This window comes from Rhinolophus hipposideros, assembly GCF_964194185.1.
Source record: "Rhinolophus hipposideros genome assembly, chromosome: X".
NCBI lineage: Eukaryota > Metazoa > Chordata > Mammalia > Chiroptera > Rhinolophidae > Rhinolophus > Rhinolophus hipposideros.
Window position 1 is genome coordinate 121,604,979 of NC_138046.1, and position 6,000 is coordinate 121,610,978.

A 6,000-nucleotide genomic window follows, 5' to 3' on the forward strand; every position below is an offset into this window, starting at 1 on the left:
TGGAGGACAGAGAGCTCCTGGTTCAGAGGGGTGGTTACCCAGAAAGCAGTGCCTTTAGACTGAGCAGTAGCTCCCTGCTGATGATAATGCATAGAATCCTTGCATACATATTTTCTGGCATCAGAAGGGGGCTTTGAGAATTAGCTCAATATTTTGGATTAAACTCTAAGAAGGCACTGAGAACAAGTGTAGTACGATGTCTATGTGGATGAGTATCCTCGATTTTTCAAAACAAGCATGAGGATATCTGGGTCCTTGAGTCAATACCCCTTTCCACATCAAGTATCGTGACATTTGGTATCCCTTGAGGAATGTTTGGGTGGTGAAGTCTGCTAATGTAGCTTTAGAGCCAAGAAAATGTCAATGATCTTTCTGCTTTCCCCTCGAGCCACAATAAAATCCAGGCTCTGATTAGTTGTTTGGGCGACACCTAGTCTTGTTTTGATGGAGTTTGGTAAAACAAGTAAGAAGATTCATTTTCCCAGGCCCATGAAATACATGGAATGGTAAGAAAATTGGGTTAGACTGTGTTTCCCCTGCCAGGACATAGAGTTCTCCATGTAGTTCAATACCCCCTAAGGGATGTTTGAACCTTTCAGCATATGGTTAGTTAATCTCTCTTATGCTGGGTTATCAGTGGGTCAGCTGAAAGGTCAGAAGCCACAAGAACATGAGAAGTCTGAGCTTGGAGTTCTGAATTGTAGAACGACTTTTAAAGACTTGGGATGGGGTGGGGGTGGTCTAGGGCAGGGTAAGGAGGGGATTTTCCTGCTCTTTTTCAGCAGTTTTTTCTCTGTGTTGCCTTTTCTCTTCGAAGAGATTGAAATTATCTGCCTCTCTGATATAAAATTTGCTCTAGGTATGTACATTTCTGGCAGCTGGTAGGCAGATGTGGTGAAGTGCTGCCCCATAGAAATGCTCTCAGCGTATCACTGATTTTAAGCTGAGACCTGGGACACTTGATTTAAAGCCAAATATTTCTTCTGGTTAAAATATCTTGCGCCAACAATGTAAGCTAAGAATTTCGTCAAGAGTGGGATAAATATATGCTGGCACTCTAATGTGGTTTTAGCTGTGAGGCTGGCTTAACGTGGGCAAGTTAGGGTGGCAAGAAACAAGCTTTTGTATTAACTAATGATCATTGCACCCTCTTGGTAGCATGACATACTATTCCTGTACCCTTGAAAGTCATCCACGGAGCAGCAGAGAAAATTCCTTATTTATAAAAGATCTTTTATTTTTAATTACAGTTTATTGGGGTGACAATGGTGAATAAAGTTACCCAGGTTTCAGATGTACAATCCTGTAATACATCCTCTATATATCACATTGTGTGTTCACCACCCCGAGTCCGTTCTTTTGAAAGTTCTACTTTGTATTGAAAATGAAGTCATGTTCTGCTGTCCTTCTAATAATAAAAGCTGAGAGATGACATATTAAAGAAATAGGGCCTCGTTTTCTTTCTTATTCTTTAAGTTCCTTATGTCTTCAAACCACATGGTTTGCTTTGACAATAACAAGACTTTTTCAGCCCGAGTACTTGGGAAGCAAGGGAGCAAACTGAATTCTGTACTGCCTGATAGAGCACTGAGTACATTGCAAGCTCAAATTGGATTACTGGATCCTTGTTCAGAGAAAAGATTTAAGAGGCAGATGGAAGACAACCCAGATTTCTCATGCTGTGCTGAGGACCTGGCAGCTTGAAATAACATGTCTTGGTCCCAAATAAACTTATTAGAGAATTACTGAGAGAGAATAAGCATAGAATGTTATGTTCTGGTTTTGCAAAGACTTTGTCGACAATAGCATTTGCAAATCAGGACACGGAAACTTAAAGAAACTTGAGTCACCGTGAGCGAACACTTGTGAGTGACTTGGAGACTTGGAGAGCTTTTCTTTATGTGTAGAGGCATAATTGTTTGTATTTCTTGGTTTAAACCACTCCTGCCCACTTACTGCATAATGCTTTTATTTTGTGGAATTTCAGGCTTGATTTTACCCACAGGGAGCATCGGTGACAATGTATTTTTGGTAGCAAATTCAGGAGTTAATTCTATTTGCTTCTGTGGATAAGAGAGGTTCCTCAGTTTATTTCTGAAATAGTAACCCTTAGCATTTGTAGCTGTTTCCCTTAAGCAAGTTTTTGGAAGACTTAGTTTCCCTGGAAAAAAAAAACTGATTCCTATAGTACCGAAAACAAACTGTAAATGTTGCTAAAAATCTTACAGAGAGCTTAGTGAAATGTTATCAAAGTCTCATTTAAGTGGAGGCAAGAGAGATTGTTTACTTGGAAGATTCTGTTGGGAAAGGAGATATATATGAATGCTTATGTTCATCAGGTGTTTTTTTTTTTAATGTCTGTCAAGGAAATGCATCATGTTTAATATCTGTTCCAATCTAAGTAATTTTAAAAGTAGCCTATATATTAGCACATTCTTTTTGAAGTAACGCTTCCAGATCCCAAAAGTTAGGTGAGAATTAAACTTTAAACTTTTGTTATTCTGATGAAGAAAAAAAAAGTCCTGTCCTTATAGCCAGAATTTAAACTGGATGGATGGATGGATGGCTGAGAATGTAAATTGGTTCAACCACTATGGGGAAAAAAAACCAGTATGGAGATTCCTCAAAAAGTTAAAAATAGAACTGCCATACAACCCAGCAATTCCACTTCTGGCTACATATCCAAAGGAAATGAAAACAGGATATTAAAGAGATGTCTGCATCCCCATGTTTATTGTAGCATTATTCACAATAGCAAAGACATGGAAACTGTGTGTCTGACAACAGATGAATGGATAAAGAAGATGTAGTACATATACACACTGGAATATTATTTGGCCATGAGAAAGAAGGAAATCCTGCCATTTTTAACAACATGGATGGACCTTGCGGGCATTGTGCTTAGTGAGATAATCCAGATAGAAGGAAGAGGGCAAATTCGAGTTATGACAGTTAGGTTCATGAGCTTGCCACCGTGTGTTTACATTGGCAGCACTGCACAAACAGCTCGGTAAGGTTTCATAACCTTGGTATATCAGTGTCTCACAGTTGTGTTCGTGTTGACGTGTGGCAGTGTCTTGCTGAGTGGTGTTCATTATTGTTGTTGCATGTTTTTGTGTGCCATCACAAGAACATCTGAGCTTGAATTAAAGCAATGAACAAACATTAAATTTCTTGTTAAATTTGGCAAGAGTGGAAGCGAAATCAGTGACTTGTTAGTCCAAGTTTATGGGGATAATGCCATGAAGAAAATAGCAGTGTACAAATGGAGTAAACGTTTCTCTGAGGGGAGAGAATGCGTCACTGATGAAGAGAGGTCAGGGTGGCCAGTAACGAGCAGAACTGATGAAAATATTGCAAAAATTCATTGAATTGTGTGTCAAAATCGTCAGCTGACAGTGAGAAGCATAGCAGACCAAGTAAACATAGATAGAGAAACAATCAGGAAAATCGAAAATCTTGGAATAAGAAAGGTGTGTGCAAAAATGGTCCCAAAGGAGCTCTTGCATCACGACAATGCGCCAGCTCACACAGCGCTGTCTGTGAGGGAATTTTTAGCCAGTAAACAAATAACTATCGGAACACCCTCCCTATTCATCTGATCTGGCCCCTAGTGTCTTCTTTCTTTACCTGAAGATAAAGGAAATATTGAAAGGAAGACATTTTTATGACATTCAGGACATCAAAGGTAATACGACAATAGCTCTGATGGCCATTCCAGAAAAAGAGTTCCAGAATTGCTTTGAAGGATATACTAGGCACTGGAGTTGGTGCATAGCTTCCCAAGGGGAGTACTTTGAAGGTGACTATAGTGATATTTAGCAATGAGGGATGTAGCACTTTTTCTAGGATGAGTTCGCGAACATAATTGTCTGACCTCGAATTGTATGTTATCACTTACTTGTGGAATCTAAAAAAACTTAACTTGTGAAAACAGAGTAGAATGGTGGTTACAAGGAGCTGAGTTGGGGGAAATGTGGACATGTTGTTTAAAGATACAAACTTGCAACCAGGAGATAAATAATTCCTAAAAACCTAATGCACAGCATACCGTTTCCCCAAAAATAAGACCTAGCCAGACCATCAGCTCTAATGCGTCTTTTGGAGCAAAAATTAATATAAGACCCAGTATTATATTATATTATATTATATTATATTATATTATATTATATTATATTATATTATATTATATTATATTTTATTTTATTATACCCGATCTTATATTATAGTAAAATAAGATCCAGTCTTATATTAATTTTTGCACCAAAAGATGCATTAGAGCTGATTGTTTGTCTAGGTCTTATTTTCCGGGAAACACTGTAAGTGATTATAGATAACAAGACTGTATTATAAACTTCAAAGTTGCTAAGAGACAAGATCTTAGTTGTTCCCATCACAAAAAAAGAAATGCTAGAGTTCTGGTTGGAGAGGAGGGACCACCGCGTTGTCACCATATCAGGGAATTTCTCTCTTTTCTCTTCACTTTAAATTCTGGTGTCTTTTATAAATAAGCAAAAGCAGCAAAAGCCAAGGCTATCAGGCTGGCATTTTAAAACCAGAAAAAAGGATGAAAAAGAGAGGTTTGACCCTACTCAGTTTCAAGACTATATCATTCCAGGCTTAACTGAAACTGGTACTTATTTGGAAGCATTAGCAATGTTTCTTGATGCTTCTAGAGCAAAACGTGATTACCACCAATATACAGAAACACTCTGACATTTTGGTGGCCGCTGGAATGCTGGCCCCAGGTGGTACCCTGGCAGATGAAATGATACGTGCAGATGTGTGTGTGTTCACAACACAAGAAGACCTAGAGACCATGCAAGCATTTGCTCAGGTTTTTAACAAGTTAACCAGGCACTACAAATACCTGGAAAAGGGTTTTAAAGATGAAGAAAAAAAGCTGCTGCTGTTCTTAAAGGGTTTTGCGGAGTTGGAGAGGAATAAGCCTGCTATATTGACTAGGGTTCTTCTGGCTAATGGAACACTTCATGCACCTATTCTTCAGAGCTTTTGTAATGAGAATTAGGTTAAAGAAGGGGTTTCAGCAGCTTTTGCTGTAAAGCTCTTTAAATCATGGACACATGAAAAAGACATCAATGCAGTAGATGCAAGTCTTTGGGAAAGTCAGAATGGATGACAACAGACTGATGGAACTTTTTCCTGCCAATAAACAAAGCGTTGAACTCTTCCCAGAGTATTTTGCTAAGGTAGGCTAGAAAGAGCTTTCAGAGTATGTTCAGAATCAGCAAACCATACCAGCTCCTAAGAAACTCTAGAAAGAATTTCAGGAACAGATGGCCCGTGGTGATCCACCTAAGGGTATAATTTTGTATATCAAGAAGGGGATAAAAACAACCCAACATCCCCAAACTCATTGTCATTGGAATAGTCTGGTCCAGTGTAATGACTGATGAACTGGAATGGACCAAGAAAAAAAAAGGAGCTTGTGCAGAACAAGCTAGCAAGCACTTGAAACAACACAGCCCTCTACTTGCTGCCCTTCCTACTCAAGGTCAGTCCGAGCTGACTCTTACTGAAGATTCAGGAGTATTGCTATGACAACATTCGTTTCATGAAAGCCTTTCAGAAAATAGTGGTGCTTATTTATAAAGCTGAAGTCCTAAGTGAAGAACCCATTCTGAAGTGGTGTAAAGATGCACATTGTTGCAAAGGGGGAAAAGTGTCATCCTTGCGCAAATGAAAGTTTGTAGAGTGGCTCAAAAATGCTGAAGAAGTGTGAGTCTGAAGCTGGAGAAGATAACTGAATTTTGAAACGACACCCTCAGTAAAGCAAACAGGAATTGTAGATAAAATGTCATGTCTCACAGACAATAATTTAGTGGTTACCAGAAGGTAAGGGGGTGGGGGGTGGGTGATGAGGGTAAGGGGGATCAAATATATGGTGATGGAAGGAGAACTGACTCTGGGTGGTGAACACACAATGGGATTTATAGACGATGTAATACAGAATTGTACACCTGAAATCTATGTAAATTT

The 6,000-nt window shown here is 39.0% G+C and overlaps 1 pseudogene across 1 annotated transcript in view; it reads left to right on the forward strand.

The window, feature by feature from the left end:
- The window catches only part of LOC308495204 (eIF5-mimic protein 2-like), a 74,644-nt pseudogene extending 68,876 nt beyond the window's left edge, over nucleotides 1-5,768 (forward strand). Inside the window, exons 2-3 of the transcript in view lie at nucleotides 4,513-5,515; nucleotides 5,616-5,768. The product of the transcript in view is annotated as an eIF5-mimic protein 2-like (transcript). The remainder of the gene's footprint in view (nucleotides 1-4,512; nucleotides 5,516-5,615) is intronic.
- Nucleotides 5,769-6,000: the final 232 nt, after the last annotated feature.